This window comes from Acinonyx jubatus, chromosome E2 (genome assembly GCF_027475565.1).
Source record: "Acinonyx jubatus isolate Ajub_Pintada_27869175 chromosome E2, VMU_Ajub_asm_v1.0, whole genome shotgun sequence".
Lineage (NCBI taxonomy): Eukaryota > Metazoa > Chordata > Mammalia > Carnivora > Felidae > Acinonyx > Acinonyx jubatus.
The window spans coordinates 10821754-10841124 of NC_069396.1; the positions used below are offsets into that span (position 1 = coordinate 10821754).

Here is a 19371-nt window from a genome sequence, read left to right on the forward strand (position 1 = left end):
AAGGGTCTGCCAGATTCACAGGGTTATGGAGGAAATCCGGTGTCTATATCGGATCTTGTGTTTCGAATGCTTCCCTACATTTCAGCTTCCAGGTGTTATTGATGTTTCTTTTGCCTCAGCTTTATGGGATCTGAAGCACAAGCTAGACTTTCAGGCTGGGTGGCTTATCATTTCTCACAATTCTCTGGGCAAGTGGTGTGTTCTTCTTCTGCCTGTTTTGCCCCTATACCTGGAAGGTTGATAGGGAGGGGCTTAGCTATACTAACTGAGTGGGAGTCTGTCTCTCTGTCTCCATGTTGTCCCCCTTCCTTCAAGATACTAAACTGGTCTTCCTCACAAGATAGACAGCCTCATTCCCAAGGTGCCCAACATCCCAGCATTTATTAAGCCTCTGCTTATTTTACATTTGCTGATGTTCCATTGACCAAGCAAGTCACATGACCATGCTGAGAGTGAATGGGAGCCGTTAGGGCAACAGTGTACCACAGTGGTCACACCAACTTGTATTCCCACCAGCAATACGGGTGTTCCTGTTACTCCATAGCCTCCCCAGTACTTTATAGTTTCTGGTTTTAGTGGTTATGCGATTTTCAAGTGAGTCCAGTGTGTGTATACTGTTTTCTTGTTGTGATTTGATTTTTATTTTAATGTCAATGAATGATGTTGAATAACTTTTTAGATACAGTGAAACCTTGGACTGTGAGTAACCTGTTATGTGAGTGTTCCGCAAGATGAGCAAACATTTCTAATAAATATTAACTTGGCCAAAGGGCAGTGTCTTGAAATATGAGTAGTATGTGATGCCAAACGTCATACAATCACAACTGAGCCAATGATTCTTCTCTCTCTCTCTCTTTCTCTCTCTCTCTCTCTCTCACTGCGGGATTGTGGGTGATCGTCTCCCATGCTTGGATGCTCAGTCTCGAGCCTTGGTATTTGGCAGAGTTCAGTGATTTTTCAGAATGTTGGAAAGTGCCCACAACGGGTGCTAACTTATTTTTTGTCACTTCAAAGCACCTAGGGACAGTCCTTTGCTTTTCATAGAAGACTGAGCTTAGGAATGCTTTGCTTCATTCTAGGTCAAGCTATCTGCAGATACTGACCTTTTCCTGTTGCCTTATTGCCAGTTATATTAAATAGAGTATATGACAAGAGTTTATTAATACTGTACTGTAGTCAACTTCTGTTAGTGACAGTGAAAGTCGTCCTACACAATAACCCTCCTCTCTGTCGTCTCCCTCACGCCAACCACGAAGGTTTTCAAAGGTAAGTGCAGGTTAATTTATTTTATTTATATTTTGTACTTGCTTTATTTTGTATTATATTACAGTATTGTAATCACTTTTATAAGGAATATTTTGGGGTTGCGGAACGAATCATCTCAGTTTCCATTATTTCTTATGGGGAAATTTGTTTTGATATACAAGTGCTTTGGATTACAAGCATGTTTCTGGAACAAATTATGCTTGCGATCCAAGGTTTTACTGTACTTGCATTGGTTATTTTTTATTAGTTTTTTTGTACTGTCTGAAACCACCCAAATTTTCTCTCTTACCATTCTGGAGGTCAGATGTCCTAAAATCAAAGTGTCGACAGGGCTGCATTCCCTTTGGAGGTTCTAGGAGACAATTCGTCTCCTTGCCTTTTTGACTTATGGAAGCTGCCTGCATTCATGGCTCCTGTTCCCTTCCATATGCAAAGCCAGCCGCATGGTGTCTTTTGGTGTCTCTCTCTCTCTCTCTCTCTCTCTCTCTCTCTGACCTCTGATTCTATCATCTCATTACCTTCTTTGATTCTGACCCTTCTTCTTCCATCTTTTAAGGTGCCCTGTGATCACACTAAACCCAATCAGATAATATCTAGAATATCTTGGATAATCTCCCTGCATTAAGGGCCTTAATTTAATCACATCTGCAAAATCCCTTTATCATGTAAGGTAACATACTCACAGTTTCTAGGGATTGGGGCATAGGCATTTTAAGGATAGGCCATCATTCAGCCTGCCACACTACTTTTGCCGTATCATCCTCTGTTATATTACTCTGTTACGGTATTTGCTTCTGTTCACTTAAGTTAAAATATATTTTTTTAAATATTTAGTTTCACAGACCCTATTTTTAATGATGTATTTTTGAGTCCGCTGTGGCAACTAAGAAATTTAATGTAAATTTAGGGTATATAATAACTTGGTAAAAGAAAAAAATTAATGACAAAATGAATAATCACCCTAACTTTTAAAGTTTGTTGGGTGTAGCTTTAAACCAACTTGCCAACATCTTATCTATGGCTTCCTCCTTAAAATAGCCTGAAAGTGTAGCCGGTGGAATTGTATGTTCTCTTCATTCATCAGTGCATGAGTTTATTTCTCCCAGCAGAAATAACGGAAGTGGTTACAGAGTAGGGATGGAGTGACCTGGATCTGTCTTTGGTCCTTTTTTTCCAGGAGAAGGGATCAGTGATTGATTACTGACTAAATTAAAGAATGACTAAAACCACTGGTGTTATTTTCCGCTCCAGCACCTTGGTTTCTTTTGTGTGGCTTGCTTTAAATATTCAGCTCTCTTCTCCTCACTGCAAAGCAAACGCCTCGTTAATCTCTTAACTGTGTCTTCTCAGTTTATGTCTCCGCTGATCCTTATCTCTCACCTTCTGCGTATTTTAGCATTGTATATAAACTTATTTTTTGTGGGGCTCAAATATTTATTCTCGAAACAAATTTTAATTTCCTCAAAAGAACTGCTTCTCTTTCTGGAACTTGAATTGTAACTAGCACCATTGACGCTTCATGGCCCTCTGTTAGGAGCTCAACATTTATTACATCTGTTTATCCAAATCTATCTATCTCTCTGTCTCTTTCTATGTCATCTATTCATCACCTATCCTTATCTCTTCTGTCTCTTTCTCTTTCTCTCTCTCTTCCTTCTTAGGGAGTGATAACATTTTTTTCTATACGTAATAAAATTTTAAATTAATTTTATATTTGGCAAGGCATCAAAATTAATTACAGGACCGTGCTTTTTGAGAGTTTTATTAGAAACGTTTTGTGATCATTTTAGTGCTGAGATGGTTCAAAGGAAGGTGTCTGGGTTTTGCACTCTTGACATATACACTCTTCTTTGGGAGGACATCAGCTCGTCTGACAGAATGTCCTAAGTGTTGCCAGTGCATAATAATTTGCATTAATGTATGAAAATCCTCTGATGATCACATTTGTATCAAGCTGCTTGGGATTTGTGCAAAACCATGAGTCAGGGAGAGAAGGAAGCAATGACAGATGGGTGGAGAGTCTCAGTTATTGGAAAGGAGCATCTTTTCTCATGAATGTCATTTTCCATTTAATTTCATGTTGTCATTGAAAGACCCTAATGCATCCGTTGAAAGAAGAGTCTTGTAGGGAATGACATTTGGGAGAGCGCCAACATGGGACACAACCTGAGGCTGGAAATGCTGGTCTGTTTGGCAGCTGCAAGGAGAACAACTGTTTGGCATCGAATTACTTGGTAGGAAGCCTCTAGAATCAGCAAAGGATTAAAAATAGAAAGATGGGACGGGTTTCTATGGCTTCAGAGGGAGAGAATTCAATTCCCCTGGCTGCAGGGATAAATCTGCAATGCCAGAACCTTCCTTAGAATGTATATGCCAGAGTGTTAGATGACAACCAGGGATGGCCACAGTAAAAGGAGTAGTTAATTCTGTTCTAAATCACTCTGCCAGTCATGCTCCATGACCTTGCGTATTATTTAATTAAACTGTATCTGAATTGGCTCAGAGCATAATAATGCTGTTCCTCCCTCACAGGAGACATTTCAAGGCTATTTAACCATAAGATGGGGGACTGATCATCTTGACATGACTTTTCCACAGATCAAGATCCTCAATCCAGGGTTGATTTTATTCAAAAATTTTGGATTGCTTCCTACACCTTTGGCATATATTTGTATTTTTCAGAGTATTCTCTTTTGCGACTAGAAATACATTTCTCCGTTACAAAGCCAAGAGTAGGATTCTCTTTGCCTTGTTCTTCTGAGAGTACAGCTAGTAATTGCCAATGAATCATAGATCCATGCTGCTCAAAATTTAATTTGCAGAGGAATCACCTGGGATCTTGTAAAAAGACAGATTCTGATTCAGTAAGTCTGTTGTGAGAGGCCCTTTCATTATTTAAAAAAATTTTTTTAAACATTAGCTAGTGGCACCAGCTCCCTAGCTTCCCACCCTACTTCTCATGGTGGTAATCCCCGCTGTCTCCTTGGCCTAACTTAGGATGACAATGGTGGTGATTCCTCTTGCACTATGATTTGGCTGCTTCTTGGTGCCCACACTGATTAGACTATTTGGTTGAGAGGGAGAACGTGGTAGAGAGCTTCATCAAATTCAGAGTATCTTGTCCACAAACAGAATGTGATTCATAGCCGTCCTGGCATATGATCTGGCCTCAGTCACTTTACCGTGTTGTTCTTTTCCTGTTCTCAGAACCAGAGCCTGATTCAATATCTGTTCCCCAGCCCTGCTGTGCCAGAAACCAGGATTTGTGCATTTGTGTATTTCTAAATGGATCATTAGAAATTGGGACCCCTTTCCTACATGACTGAATGGTTTTAGCTGGTTGAATGAGACTAAATTTGATAATATCCCCAAATAAGTTATTTTTACAGTCCACAATTAATGATCAGCACAAGGTGATTAATGTTGCTTTCTTGTGATCGTGTTTGTATCATAAAATTATATGTCAGAACTCGTAGTCTTTCCTGATTCCCCAAGGTCTGATGATCACCTGCCGAATTTAAACAAATTCACCACACAGAAATAATTAACACCATTTTACGGGACATGATTGAATTTTACATGTTAAAGTCTTGTAAATAATATTCATGATAGTATTTGCTATTAGTCAATATGCTACAGTAGTCAGTATGTTCCAGTGTAATATGAAAATTCTGATCTTCAATAAAATAGGCTTCTGTAGTTGTCTTCCCTTTCAGGGTGTATCAAAATCTGGCAAGATCTTGACTCAAATAACTTATTTGGAGAGTTTCACTTTTGCAAATAGAAATGCAGTTTGGGGGCTAAAACATGGAGGTCCTTTTGCCTATTAACTGAGTCATGAGTTCAGGAGTATATCATTCAGTAATGTATACACTGTTTTAGATATTTGCAGCACAAAGTGACTTATATAGGGAATTTTGTGTTAAGAAATGTTGGAAAGGCTGCAGAAGGCATCAGAGCCTAAAGCTTGTTTTCAGACTTATCACTACAGTTCTGGTCCAGAGAGTTAGGAAGATACCGGTGTTCCCCTGATAAGGAAACTATTGGAAACCACTGCTAATGGTCACTGAAGTGAATGTATCAGTATAAGATCGTGAGGGGTGCAAAACCTCGTATCTGCCACAGCAAGCCTTTGCTTACCAGATCTAAAGGAAGAACAGTATGGTGTCTGTCATCCTTGCATTTTCAAAGTCTCATGGGAGAGAATCTCACTGTCAGAACATAGACTGAAGTCACAACTTTGGAATAAAGGAATGTGAGAAACACAGCTCTCAGGTGACCCTGGAAAGAGCAAAAAATACAGTCAAATAAACACTGGTTTCCAGAACAATACTTGTTACACAGAGGAGATGGCATTTACTGAATGGCTTAAAGTTTTAGGATATTTACCCAGTTGGTTAACATCTCTGTTTTACAAGGTGAGAGACAAATCCTTTTAAACTGTCTGGGGACCTTCTGAGAAATTTCAAAGTTAGAGGTTAAAGTGACTCCATTTAGGATTTGTTTTGGGAAAAGACCAAAAAGTTTGGACATTTGATTAAATTATGTGACCAAAGTGACGGGAAGATTTTAAAGGCAAATACAGAAGGGGCACCTGGGTGGCTCAGTCGGTTAAGTGTCTGCCTTCAGCTCAGGTCATGATCTCACAGTCTGTGGGCTTGAGCCCCGTGTTGGGCTCTCTGCTGACAGCTTGGAGCCTGGAGCCTGCTTTGGATTCTGTGTCTCCCTCTCTCTCTCTGCCCCTCCCCTGCTCATGCTCTGTCTCTCTCTGTCTCAAAAATAAATAAAAAAACATTAAAAAATTAAAGAAAAAAGGCAAGTACAGAAGGTTACATGGTTGTGGACAAAAATTAGCTCTCTTAATATTGAGAAGACTGGGTTTTCTTAAGTAATTAAAGACCCAATAAAGACAACAGGAAGCACAGTAAATTATTTGGTAAGCCACAGAATCTTTGCTTTCTGGGTTCACTACCCAAAAGATAAAACAACAACCACCAGAAAACAAAACAAACAAACAGAAACTTTCACTATCTCTAATCAAGAGCAGACTGATAGTCCAAGAAAATAGAGAGTAAACCAAATTCTAAAATGCAACAGTATACTTTTATATTAAATCTCATTCTTCTAAAACCTTAAATAAATACATTCCAAACTTAGCTAGCTTGATTAGCTTGATCATACATAAAATGCCTTTTCCAAGATTCTTTTTCCACAAATCTTGCATGACTTTTTAAGTCATTCATATTTTGTCTAAGTTTTTTTTTTCTTTCTCATTCTTGAACAGTTGGTCATTTTACTTTCCTTACCTACTTTCCACAAGCTATTTCCTTTCATTTTTATTTCAATGTAGCTTTAATCACATATATTAATTGGAATTCTTAACCCTTAGAATACTTAATTCCTAGTGAAAATTAAGAAGGAAGCACTTGTGAGCTATCACATCTGTGGATTGGCAAATTTTCAAGTACATTTCATAATTTCCAGAAGTATATTCTTTCTCAGTGTAAATTTTTCAATGTGGCACGAACATGTGGACCAAACTAATAGACCCAAATGTCTTTAGTTTCTTTGTAAAGCCAAAATAGGATAAACCTATGTTCACTGATTCATGCTTTAGTATTTTATCTTACTTGGAAATGATCTGTGTATTCAGAGAATATCCATCATTTCACCTATCTCAGTATAACTTAGGTTTCAAGTTATCAAAAAGTTTTGGAAACTATTTTTAAGTAGACATGCTATAAAGCGTAATTATTATTGAAATGTTCCTCTATAAACTTTTACCTTACTTCCATCTATTTAATTAACTTGTTCCTAATAATTATGTTTATGTCAGTTATGAAGCTTTCATGAGACATTAAGCAGAATTTTTTTTCAGCTAACTATTAAGTTATTCTCACTGACAGATTCTGTAACAGAAATAACATGAGCTTATTTGACTTCTAGTAAACCTGTGTTTAATGCTGATAACTCTAAAGACATGCTTGTTTTAATTAAACCAACAAACTTAAACTAGCTTTTATTTGCCTAAGATTAGCCTAGATCATGTGAACTTGTAAAACATCTGAGTAGTTTCTGTATTTCTGAGAGTATCCTTGAGTTATGCAAATACTGATTGTCTTTAAGCTAATTAAACAGAGCTCTTTACAAATTAATTTTGTCAATGCCATCTGGAGGTAGAAAAAAATCACACATTTATAATCGACATACACATGCATACAGACAGATGCAGACAGAGATCTTCTAGCTTTCACTTGAAAATTTTAGCCACAGGATGGGTACAATAATGCAAAACTCACTCCATGTTGTATTTAGGACAGATAGTAAGTTAAGGTTAGCGGCTCAGATGGCTAAAACTTTTTACTAATATTACTGGAAGAGACTTTAAATATTTTTCATAAGTCTAGTTTTTAAAATAGTCTTTCTTTCCTTCTAAATATATATATATTTTTAATGTTTGTTTATTTTTGAGAGAGAGAGAGGCAGAATGTGAGCGGGGGAGGTGCAGAGAGAGAGGGAGACACAGAATCCGAAGCAGGCTCCAGGCTCCAAGCTGTCAGCACAGAGCCCAACACGGGGCTCGAACTCAAAGACCGCGAGATCATGACCTGAGTTGAAGTCAGACGCTTAACCGACTGAGCCACCCAGGTGCCCCAACTTTCTTTCCTTCTAATAAGAATCCCTTTGGTTCCTGAAGAAGACCACGTAGAATACTTAAATCTTTTCTCTGTAGAAAGAATGCAAGTTCCACCATAAAGGGTTTCTGTTTCCTAAATCCAGATCTTTTGCAATATCTGTAGGCCTTTTGAGATGAATAAAGGATGTTTGGGGATTGGTAAAAAGGATAGGCTGGCTTTGAATTCTTTCTAGAGCCACACTTCTGATCTTACAAAGACTAGCTTTTAAAGACAAGTACGGTTTGTAACTTCTTGAAGAATTGGGTTGTAACCTGAGTGATACGGACGGTGAGTCATCCAACTATTATCTTCAGCTTGCTCCTTTCTATCAGGGAGGAGATCTTCAACGAAGATGGAAATTTCCAAAGATTCCTGTGTTCTAGATTTAGACCTATATATCTTTGGAAAGTTTTAGTAAACCCTTCCATAGAGGCTTCAGAATGTTTTTCTTACCCTCTGGGAACATAGTTTCATTTTAGCTGAGGAGTGAAGGCCTCAAGAAAAAAAAGTTCCTATCAGGCTCTGAATATCAGCTTCCAACTGGGCCAGCTTCTGACCTAAGAGCTATTTTAAAAAAGAATCGTTTCAAGTATCTTGTCAGATTTCAGCTGGGACAAACAGTAAATACTCCTGGCAGTATTGAATAATTCCTTGAATGCAAGAGACATGCCCAAAGAGGGTGCAAAAGATACTTACTACCCTCCCAAGATCCAGAACCAAGGAAAACCAAGACAGACAGACTTAGTTTCCCCTGAGAGCTGCCAACCGTCAGCAGAACAGCAGAACCCCAGCTCAAAGGGAAAATAATCCACATTGCTGTCTGGCCGCTTGCTGGGGCCCCCAACCTGACTGCTACCAAGCTATGTTCCCAGGACACAAAACAAGACCAGAAAGCAGTAGCTGTCCCAGAAAAAGCCTGAACAACCAAGGCGTCTGCCAAGATCAAATCCACCAGAGTCTGAATTTGCAAAGAAAAGGACAATGTGAAATTTTACCTTTTTCTTGCAATCAGGCACCACAGGCAGAGATCTGGGAAAGCTAACTTTGGGAAGAATCCTCACCCTTTGCAGTTGTTAAAGTCAAACACAAATGGAAGCCAGACTTGAAAATTCCCTGAGCAGACAAAACCAGCTTACTCATATGAACAAAGATTAATTTAGCTTAGTTTGAAGACAAGGGAGGCTAACTTGACCTGGGTCACTTCTTGTTTCATGCGTCTAAAAATCATAAGCAGAATTTAAATAGTTCTCCACAACTGTTATGAGCTAACCAGTGACTAGTTCCTTTTCTTTTAAGAAAATTATAATATTTTAACCAATTACCGGTCGTATAAGCTTCTTTATAACAAGCTACCTGTGAGCCTCATCCCATGTTTTGGTTTGAGTGTTTTTGGTTTACAAACTATCTTTTAGGAGGGGGCACAATAAGCATTTACCGATTACTACTTCAGTGATTTGTTGGTTTCCTGTTTGTTGCTTAAGTTTATTTAGTTTTGAGAGGGGGTGGGGGCAGAGAGAGAGGAAGAGAGCATCCCAAGTAGGCTCTGCACTATCCGTGTAGAGCCCAACATGGGGCTCAAACCCATGAACTGTGAGATCATGACCTGAGCTGAAGTCAAGAGTCAGACCCTTAACTCTCACCAAAGCGCCCCCATCGGTTTTCTGTTTTTTATGAACCTTGACCCGGGCTCTGTCAGTTTTCCCAGGATCCCCTCTGCAGGCTCTGGAATGAATGGGGTGACCCGGGGGTCTTATTCTGGTTCCCAGAAATTGTAGAGGAGGAAAAATAATTTTCTCTCTTTTCTTTATGGTTAATGCTTGCAGGAGACCCCTTTTGCTCTAGGGCATCCTGTAAATAGATAAAATTCCTACGTTAAAAGTTCTGCACTGAGGCCACCATAATTCAGGTTTATCTTTGGTATGTTTAGCCTGCTTGATCAGCCTTAAGGCAAAATTTTATTTACCTGAGACCTCACACTGGCTCCATCCCTGCTTATGTCAGACCCTGTTCGCTTTTTTCTTTTTTTTTTCTTTTCACTCTTTATTTTTTGAGAGAAAGAATGCCGTTGGGAGAGGGGCAGAGAGGGAGACACAGAATCCAAAGCGGGCTCCAGGCTTTGATCTGTCAGTACAGAGCCCGCTGTGGGGCTGGAACCCACCAACCATGAGATCAGACCTGAACCCAAGTCAGACGCTTAACCTATTGAGCCACCCAGGTGCCCCAGACCCTGTGAGCTTTTTAAGTCAGACCCAGATGGCCCCCTGGACCGTTCCCGTTCCAGCCGCGGTCTGGAAAAAGAGGTGCTCCGATAGTCTGAAAGCTCTGAACACCAAGTCCGTGGAGCCAGGACCCGGGACGTGAGAGGAACGACCCCCCACCTCCAGACGCCCCGGAGCAGGGAGCTCCAGGGAGCTCGCAGGTAGGATCTTGCCTGGTCGCTCTGGCCCCTGGGGGATGGCAGGGACTCCTTTGGCTCCTTCTCTGACACCAGAACGGCTGAAAGGTAAACTGAGGCCCATTAAAGAGTTTAAGAGTTTATCTGCACAAAAATGGATTCGAATCCGGCAGCATTCAGTTCAGTGGATAGAAAGGCGCTCTGAGGAGCGCGAACAGTGAAGGAGCAGGAACAGTGAAGGAGCCTACAGGCAGCCTGGAGCCCGAGCAAGGAAGTTTTCTAGGCAGAAACGCGGGCTGGTTACTGCAGAGTTCTTTTCCTTTAGGGAATAGCGGGTGGGCGGGGCGTCCAGCTGGTAGGTCACGCGTGGAGGGCTGATCCGGTGATTGATGGACCGGTTTAAGTCTACTTCTGAGAGATCCCAAAGTGTAACTAAGTGAAGTGTCAGTTTCGTGACCCGGGGCTTGGCATAGTGATTCCATTTGGGGCCTATTGTCTTGTTTGTAACAAAGGGTGGGGGCATTATCCTTGTTAAAAAGACGGGGTGCAGGCGAAATCCTGGCATTTGAAGCGCCAGATGCAGTTTTCTTTATAAATTGTCACACGCGTGTGGGTTCCAAGTGCTTGTGCGGACCTTGTGAGAAATCCCACTTGCTGGTTACTGCTTTCCTTCTGCACCAGAAATAAGTTCTTGTTAACCATCAGTGCTTAAAATACTGCTTTCGTTGAGGAAGGAGCTCACATCAAATGGAGCTCTTCCCTCTTGAAAGAAGCCTCAGAAACTGGAGCGTCCCTGGGCGCATAAACCCGCTTGGGTCCGCTAGGAGCTCGTGTTCCTTCTCTTTGCCTCAGTTCCTTAGGAAATCTGAGTACCTTTTGAGTGGATACCGTGGGCACCGGACGCACGTGGTAAAGACATGACAAACTTGTCATTGTTATCTTTTAGCCTCTGGCCAAAAAAGAGTGTGGAGGAACTGACAAAAGGTTCCACTCTCTTCCTGTTGCTAAACTCGAGATGGTTTTGCTTTTGTGTACAGGCTTCTGAGTGCGTCAGGGAAAGAAAGGGATGGAAGGAAAGGAAGAAGGAGACAGCGAAGAGGAGGGAGAGGAAAAGGGAGGGGGCAGGCCAGGGAGGGAAATGGAAGGAGAGGAGAGAAGGAAGAATGGAAAATCTTGCATTTGGGAAAGTGAAGTGGAACTTGCTAGATGACGAAGGGGTTCCTGGGTTACCCCTGTTCCGGAGCCCCATCCTATGGCTGGGCCGGATGCCCTCTTCAGGACGCCTCGGAAGAAGTGCAAAACCAAAGCAGGGTCAGAGATGGACCTCCATCCCGGGTTCTCAAGTAGGAATTGGAAAGGAACTCTGTTAGCAAAGATTCAGGTATGTGAATTGGACTCAGTAGAGGTCGGTAACACTGGACTTGAGAGCATTTTTGACCACGATAGACTTTATATAGTAATAAGGTGCTTTTTATGTGTAGGATCTCATTATAGTCTCAAAATAATGACGTAAATAAAAGTAGATGTGGCTGAAGCTGTGAGGTTCCCCTTGTGGAAGGAAGAACTCTGGGATCGCCCTCCATGATCCACGACCATGTGTAATTCACCCTCTTGATTGGGGGGAATCCTACATAGGTGACAGGCTGTCACTTTGTCATGGGTATGCCTTATGACACAGCTGACTTCAAGAAAGGGCGACAGTCCTCAGCGGGGCTGACCTGTTCAGGGGAGCCCTTAAAAGGGACTGGGTGCGGGGCAGCTGGGTGGCTCAGTCGGTGAAGCGTCTGACTTCAGATGGTGGCTCAGGTCATGATCACATTCATGAGCCTGACCTTCATTGGGCTCTCTGCTGTCAGCACAGAGCCTGTATCAGATCCTCTGTCCCCCTTTCTCTCTCTCCCCCTCCCCACTTGTTTTCTCTTTTCCTCTCTCTCTCTCTCCAAATAAATACACTAAAAAACCAAAACCAAACAAACAGAAAAGAAACCCAGAGAGAGACTGGCTGCTTCGTGGTGAAAGAGATTCAAACCATGGGAGGGATTGGACACAGGGGATCTTCGCCCTTGCTGGCTTTGAAGCTAGAGGGGGCCGCGTGACAAGGAATGAGGCCGCTTCTGTAAGCCCAGGAGGCCATCCAGCTGACATCCAGCAAGGACACTTTTCAATTCATTTGCATTATTAATATTTTTTCCATCAGGTTCGGGAACATTTTTCGTAAAGGGCCTGCTGGTATATATTTCAGGTTTTGCAGCCACACACAGTACGTGTTGCTGTCACGTATTTTCTCTCTGCCTTCCTTTTAGATTTTGAAACGTAAAAAATTGCTTCGTTTAAGGACTGAACCCAAACAGGTGTGGGCTGGTTTGCCAGCTGCTGGTCCAGATAATCAACAAAACAATAAATTAAGGCCTGAATTGCAGGCTTTGCCAATTTCTGTAGTGTAAATAGACCAGCCGTGATGGATTTCAAGCTACCAACGTCAAGTATCTTGAAGTCAGGAAAAGATCGGCGGTAGCCTATGGTCATGTAATATTTGCATGCATCAACACTGGTAAATAACCACCTGTAAGAGCATAGATAGTAAAATACACTTAAGGTAATCGGGAAGGGTTGAGTTTTGAATATCTGTTGCCCTTGTTTTTCATATAAATTGTTGTGCGTTTTTGTAATTGAACTTTCATAAAGGTTGTGTGTGGCCAGTCCTGGACAGGCTGAGGGGTTAAGAGCTGGCTTTGGGCTGGGACCCGTCATCCCAGCACAGCACTGCTTGTGCCCTTCTGATGGCGTCGGGGGTGGGGGGGGGGTGTTCCTCATGATTCCCTCCTGGGAGCTGACTGCGGGCCCCTCCACCCTACGGACGTGACTGTGTCACAGGCGAGGGGAACAGTAAGAACAGAGGGGTCCTTCGAGCCCAGGACCCAAGAGGGGTCGCCTTTTGTGACCTCCTATGAGGCAGAGGGGAAGTGAGCTGCTCACTTGCTCAGGCTGCTCCTCTCTTGGGGTTTTGTTACAACTCTTGGCTCTATATTCTAATGCGGTTTGGGAATTGCCTTGTGTGAGTGAGGAACCCAGTCCTCAGAGAGGAAATCGCCTTGCCGGTGTCACAGGAAAAGTCCCATGCTTAGCATTTTAAACCACACCTTGAATGCCACCGTGATTCCTGTTAACGTCCCTTTGCAAATCAAGTCCCTCCACCAGTCATCAGTAGCGGCAGCCAGCTCAGGCGTGTAAAGAGGCCCCTGACTGCCGTCGCCTGGCTAGTGCTCTGGGATCCGGCAGTGTTTCCCTGGGCCGCACGGGAAGTAGTTGGAGAAGGTGACCTGTGAAGCGGGAGAGCAGGGCCTCCCTGGGCATTCGCGGAGTGGGGGGTGGACAGAGGTGGCCACAGGGCCTTGTCGTACCTGACACTTTGTTGAACACAAGCAGGGAGTTCATTGCTGTGCTGCATGCCACAGGGGTCACAGAAATACAGGAGGAAAAGTCACCTGATATCCAAATATGTGCATTTCCCCCAGCTTCAATGTCCCCCTATCCATATGCTTCAGGACCACTTTGGATGATTCCAGTCTTATAAGACCACATGTGCCCAGGACCCGATTCATTCCTGACTCAGAAAATGACACGTAGACGCACTTTGTGATCATTTTCCAGTTCAGATTTTCTAAGTTCTTGTAACACACAGAGATATAATTAAAATATCGAGATCCATATTATGCAGTAAAACAGTTAAACATCGTGGTAGCTCATTTAACATGGCTTTTCCTTGAACGAGCGCTCTTTCCTTGTTGGGTGTAGAAATATGTTTATAGGTCAAAGGCACTAGTGATCTTTGCTCTCAAAATGACTACTTTCAGGCATTAGAAATGTCTTAGGTTCTCTGTTTTGTCTTAGTCCTGGTCAGCCTAACTGCAAGCCAGGCAGAGGGACTTAATTTTCACTGCTGCTTCTCTGTACCAACACCAGCTGGAGGCCAGTTATTAAATATTATGACATAATTTTGCTCCCTGTGTTGGGAGGTCAGGGAGCCATATATTCCAGGAACACAAATTCTGGGGTACTGCAGCTTGCTATTTCCAGTGTCTCCGAGTTACTTATTTTTTTCAGGATGTTTTATGGTGCTGAACCCTCATTTGTCAGAGTCTTCCCATGTTAAACGTGTGAGGGTCACATGTCTCTTGGCCTCATTGTGTCTTGGGCTTTGACCACTTGCTAATGGAGAGAGTCCATACCGTGGGCAAACCTTATGGCCACCGTGACCTCATCTAATCACAGCATGGACTAGCTCCTCTCTCCCCCAAGGTGGCATCCGGATGGACTCCTGTGTCACCACTGGATGGGAGACACGGGAGCTCCAGCAGGCCGCTCTGACTTGATAGATCCCCGGAGGCTGTGTTTCCTCCCCCCACCTCTGGGCGAGAATGAAGTGCTGCCATATGGCTTAACTGAGTGTGCCGTATGGCTTCACCAGTAAATGCTGAAATGCTCAGATGACGAGCTGGAGAGGAGAAGGCGTTAACTGCTGGTGGGGCCAATGTTGACCAATGAAAGAGGGAGACGATAGGAAGCTGGAAACACACGCTCTGTCTTTGTCCTCTGACGCCCTGGTCTGAAGTCGGGATTTGCTGCGTGCAGCCCACCAATGTCCTGTGTACCGAGTGACCAGCTCTTTGTCTTTGGGAAGCAGCAGGCTCCCGGGTAACGCATTACTTGTGTCGGGAAAGAATTCCTGAGTTTTCCAGGTCAACATGGCACCAGCTGAAAGTAAGAATTCAACCCTTCTGTAATGACATCGCAACTGCTAGCATATTGGTATCTACGATAGGCTGGAATCCACATAGAATAGTAGAAATAAAAATACAAGCAAGTGTTACAAGAGATCATCTAATAAAATGAGTCACGTGTGTTACCTAACGCCTCAGAGGACTCCAGCTGCCCCATCCAGGTACTTACACAGTTGGATTCGGAGTACAGAGTAGATGTTGAGAAACAGGACTAATGATTGCATAGGCCCAAGTTACTGAAAAGAACCGGCCCCTGAGAACAGGACTGGCCGAATCTGTGGTTCTGGGCGCGGAACAGCCACGCGGGAACCCCCTGGTCGTCCGGGGCCCATCTCTTCTGGCTTCCCGGTGGAAGTAAGTGCGGGCCACCCGGACCAGAACAGGCCGAAGCCGCTGTTCCCAGTGGACCCATAGCAAGGGAGTCAGTCACCGTCATTCGCCTTGGGCAGGGACTCCAAGGTAGATGGGAGAAGAGCTTTCTGGTGCACAAAACCCGAGGCTGCGGGTGGCCCTGGCTGGAGGCTGCAAGTGGGGCTGACCCCAGGGGGCGCATCTGTGTGGTTGGGTGGGGCTGCGTTCTCCTGGGGCCGCGGGGAAGGCTTTGTCCGTGGGCCCTAAGTTGGAAGTGAGGGCCGAAATGAGGAAGAGGGTCAGTTATTCCAGTCCTGACTCTCGGGGGACAGTCGCTAAAGGAGTTGCTGTCTGGCTTCCTGGCCTGGGTCAGGAGGATCGTGAGGACTGTCGGATGGCTTCCTGCAGGGGGTAGCGCCTGTTGGCGTCCCGTCCCCCCCGTGTGTTCTGGCTCTTGTCCGCTTGTACCTTCAGTCTCTCAGCCCCGAGCACCGTGAAGTGCACAGTCAGGAAACAAACGGTATAGTGTGTAAGTGCTATACAAATGAACCGATTCTAAGTACTAAATCAGGGTTATAATCTAGTCTTCACTATTATTTCTTTGGAGAATTATGTTCTAGATTTTTGTTAAACATGAGTTCCAGGGAAAGGTCATCTTGATACGATTTTAAATAAAAAGGGAGGGATGGGTGTGGTTGGAGAGGGTAGGTAAAAAGGTGAGAAGGTCGCCAGGATAATCCACCTGTCATAGTAGAATGGCTACATGATTCACAAGACAAAGGACAAGCGCAATCTGAGAAAGGGAACATTGAAGACCTGACCCGTAGTTGCTCTGCCTTGAAGGCATTTAAAAACGTCAAATAAGGTACTGTTATCCTTCTCTAGCCTAGCCTTGGGAACGTTTCTGTGCGTGGTGTTGCTCGATAGGGGTCGGAAGGTTAGAGATAGTTGGAACCATGTAAGATCCTTCGGGGCTTTGGTTTGATAAAAAGGCAGTGAATGGTGTTGGAGTTCAGGTCATCTGCTCAATGTGGACAAACAGGATTTTGGTCTCCATGAGTTTGCAATTCAGTTATTTTGAAAAAGGAAGAGTATTTGAATAAGAATATTAAGAAGATAAATTGAGGTCAGGAGAATTTAGAAAGAGACCCTCTACCGCTAATAAAACCAGCCATGACATTAGCTAGTTTGTTTGCAGTTGCACATGGAAGTGGTTATTCTAAACGCTAAAATGATGCTGATATCTCACAGATTCCGGATACGTTCCAGAACAATTGACATTTATCAAGAGACATTAGAATCAAAGGCTTTTTGGCTTCATGGGGAATTGATTTTCATTAGTAAATAAAAATTCTTCTCTATAAGAGGTGGCATACCGGCTTCCTAGGGCACTGTACCAAAATAGCCCAAACTGGGTCATGTAAAGCAACAGTAATGTTCACAGTTCTGGGGGCTAGAAGTCCAAAATCAAGGTGTTGACAAGGTTAGGTGTTCTGGGGGCTCTGAGGGTGAAACTTTCCCATGATTCTCTCCTCACTTCTGGTGGTTGTAGCAAATCCTTGCTGAATTTTGGTTTGTGGGCACCTCACTCCAGTCTCAATCCCCTCCACCTTCACATTGCCTTCTTCCCTGCGCTTCTGTTCATTCATTTATTCCTCTTCTAAGAACAATCACATTAGATATAGAACCTATCCTAAACCAGTATGATTTTATTCCAGTTCTCTTTTTCTTTTTAAGCAAGGTCAATGCCCAATATGGGACTTGAACTCACAACCCCAAGATCAAGAGTAGGATGCTGTCATCGACTGAGCCAGCCAGACACTCCAATTCTTAACTAATTAATTCTGCAAAGACCCTATGTCAAAATAAAGTCACATTCAGGTGTCCTGAGTAGACATGAACTTGGGGAGCATAGTGTTGAACCCACTACAGATGGATTCTCTGAATGATATATCTTAGACAAAGATCCAAAGAAGGCACAGCAACGTTTTTAGTTAGAATTCTGCTTCATTGACTAGTAGAAAATACGACCTTAATAAACCAATCCTGGAAAATTCTGTGTAGATTTCTTCATTATTTATAAGAATTTTCTTATAATAGTGATTTATCTATCAAACAGCATGGTTATGGGCTTTGAAGGAAGTAGTAATTACAAAAGTTTGTTGACAAGTCTAGAATACTGTCCATATCCAAATGCACTGTGAGTTTAATTTTATTATCATTGTTTCCTTTTTTCTCCTCTGTTCTCTACTGGCCAATTTCAAAAGCCATTGGACATCCTGCATATTAGAGAAAGATTTTAGGAAGACGGTTTTTCATATATATGTAAAACTTGTCATTAGTAGCCGTTTCTAGTTTGCTCTTTGCTGATTTTCAGACATCGTTGATGATGTCAGAGAAAGAATGCGTATGCAACCCAGGTCAGTCAATTGGAGTCCTTTCCAGAAACTGAGGAATGGAGGGCTTCGTGCAAAAAGAATTACAAGATGAAGTGATAGCTGTGTTCTTTTGCCAGTTCACTAATTCCCGCCTCCTCCACCCCACAGCCACGGATAATTAACGGAAGTGTGCTTCTCTGACTCTCCCCCCTAGTCCCCTCGTCTATCAGTGTACCTCTGCTACCATATATGATTGTGGACCGAGGACTCTTCCGTGCTACCCAGGCAACTTCTGTGAGTTCCAGACATACCTAGCCATGCATTTATTCAGGCTCTTTGATCTCTCCAAGACCTTTCAGATTTACCACTTGTCTGGGGTGCAAACCATGCTTGGGGCCCCACCCTTTCCCCCACCCCACCCTAAAACCCGCCTCTTTTGTGTGTCTCCTGTCGCAGTGGATGACCTTCCTGGCCACTCAAGCGTGTGGCCTGGAAGCCTATGAGTCACCCTGTTGCCTATGTCTCCCATCGCCCCCCACCAGTCCCTGCATCCCCCACCTCTGCCTCTGTCAACCTAATGTAGACGGTAATCCCCCTCGCCTCCAGTGACCTCTGCAAACCTGTCTGGCTTTATAATTCTTAACCACAAGTTGTTACTTCTTCCTCTGTACCGCACACACTGCCTCTGGGATTATTTTGAAAACCTTCTAGTCATCACATCATTTAATCTCTTAACTATTTGTATCCACCTATACGAGATCAGGAGTTTTTAAAAAAGCATACCTACAGGTTCATTGTCACAACTGAAGCATTAACCACGATTCAAGGATTGACTATTTAAACTTCCCCAATTTTGTCTCATTTTTATTTTTACCCCCTCATACAGTTTTTTTTTGAGTCAGGATTTCTTGTAGTCTCTGGTCGCATCAGCTACCTGATGGATATCTCTGTGGCCCTCAGGGATTTCAGGAGGAAGAGGGTGTTGCCATGGCCATGATGGGTGCCGGCATCCTCCTCTTGGATCCCCTTTCCTCTCTGCTCTCTATTCCTCAGACTGGGGTTCTTTGCATGTATTATTTTTATTATTCAGTTAGTGTTTATTTCTATCAAGACTTTTGCAGAAACTTCCTTCCGCCAAAACACTTTCCCCTCCTCACTGTGAGATCCCAGGTCGGCGGCAGGTACTCAGGGTCACTTGCCTCAGTGCTCTGACGGGGTCTAGTCCCCTGACACACACAGTCCTGTACCTTGTGTTCCCTCTTGGCCCTCCTTAGTCACAACTTATGCATGTAAATCATTTACACGCCATTTGCTACTCGTGGTTGTTGACCCTCACTGGCTCCATTCCTTCCCCTTTCCAGTTGGTTTGTAATTTTAGAGCCCTGGGTTTTTTTGGATTGAGGCATGTCTTCAAATCTGCAGGGCTGGTGCAGGCATTGTGGGAGACTGCTGAAGCCAAGGATAATTTTTTTTTTTTTTTTTTTTTTTTTTTTTTTAGAAATACTGTGCAGAGGGGCACCTGA

General features: G+C 43.2%; 1 long non-coding RNA gene across 1 annotated transcript in view; it reads left to right on the plus strand.

Annotated features, from left to right (window-relative positions):
- Positions 1-885: 885 nt before the first annotated feature.
- The window catches only part of LOC113604424 (uncharacterized), a 200406-nt gene continuing 181920 nt past the window's right edge, over positions 886-19371 (plus strand). The window contains exon 1 of the long non-coding RNA XR_003426370.2: positions 886-1266. This is a non-coding gene — a long non-coding RNA (uncharacterized LOC113604424). The remainder of the gene's footprint in view (positions 1267-19371) is intronic.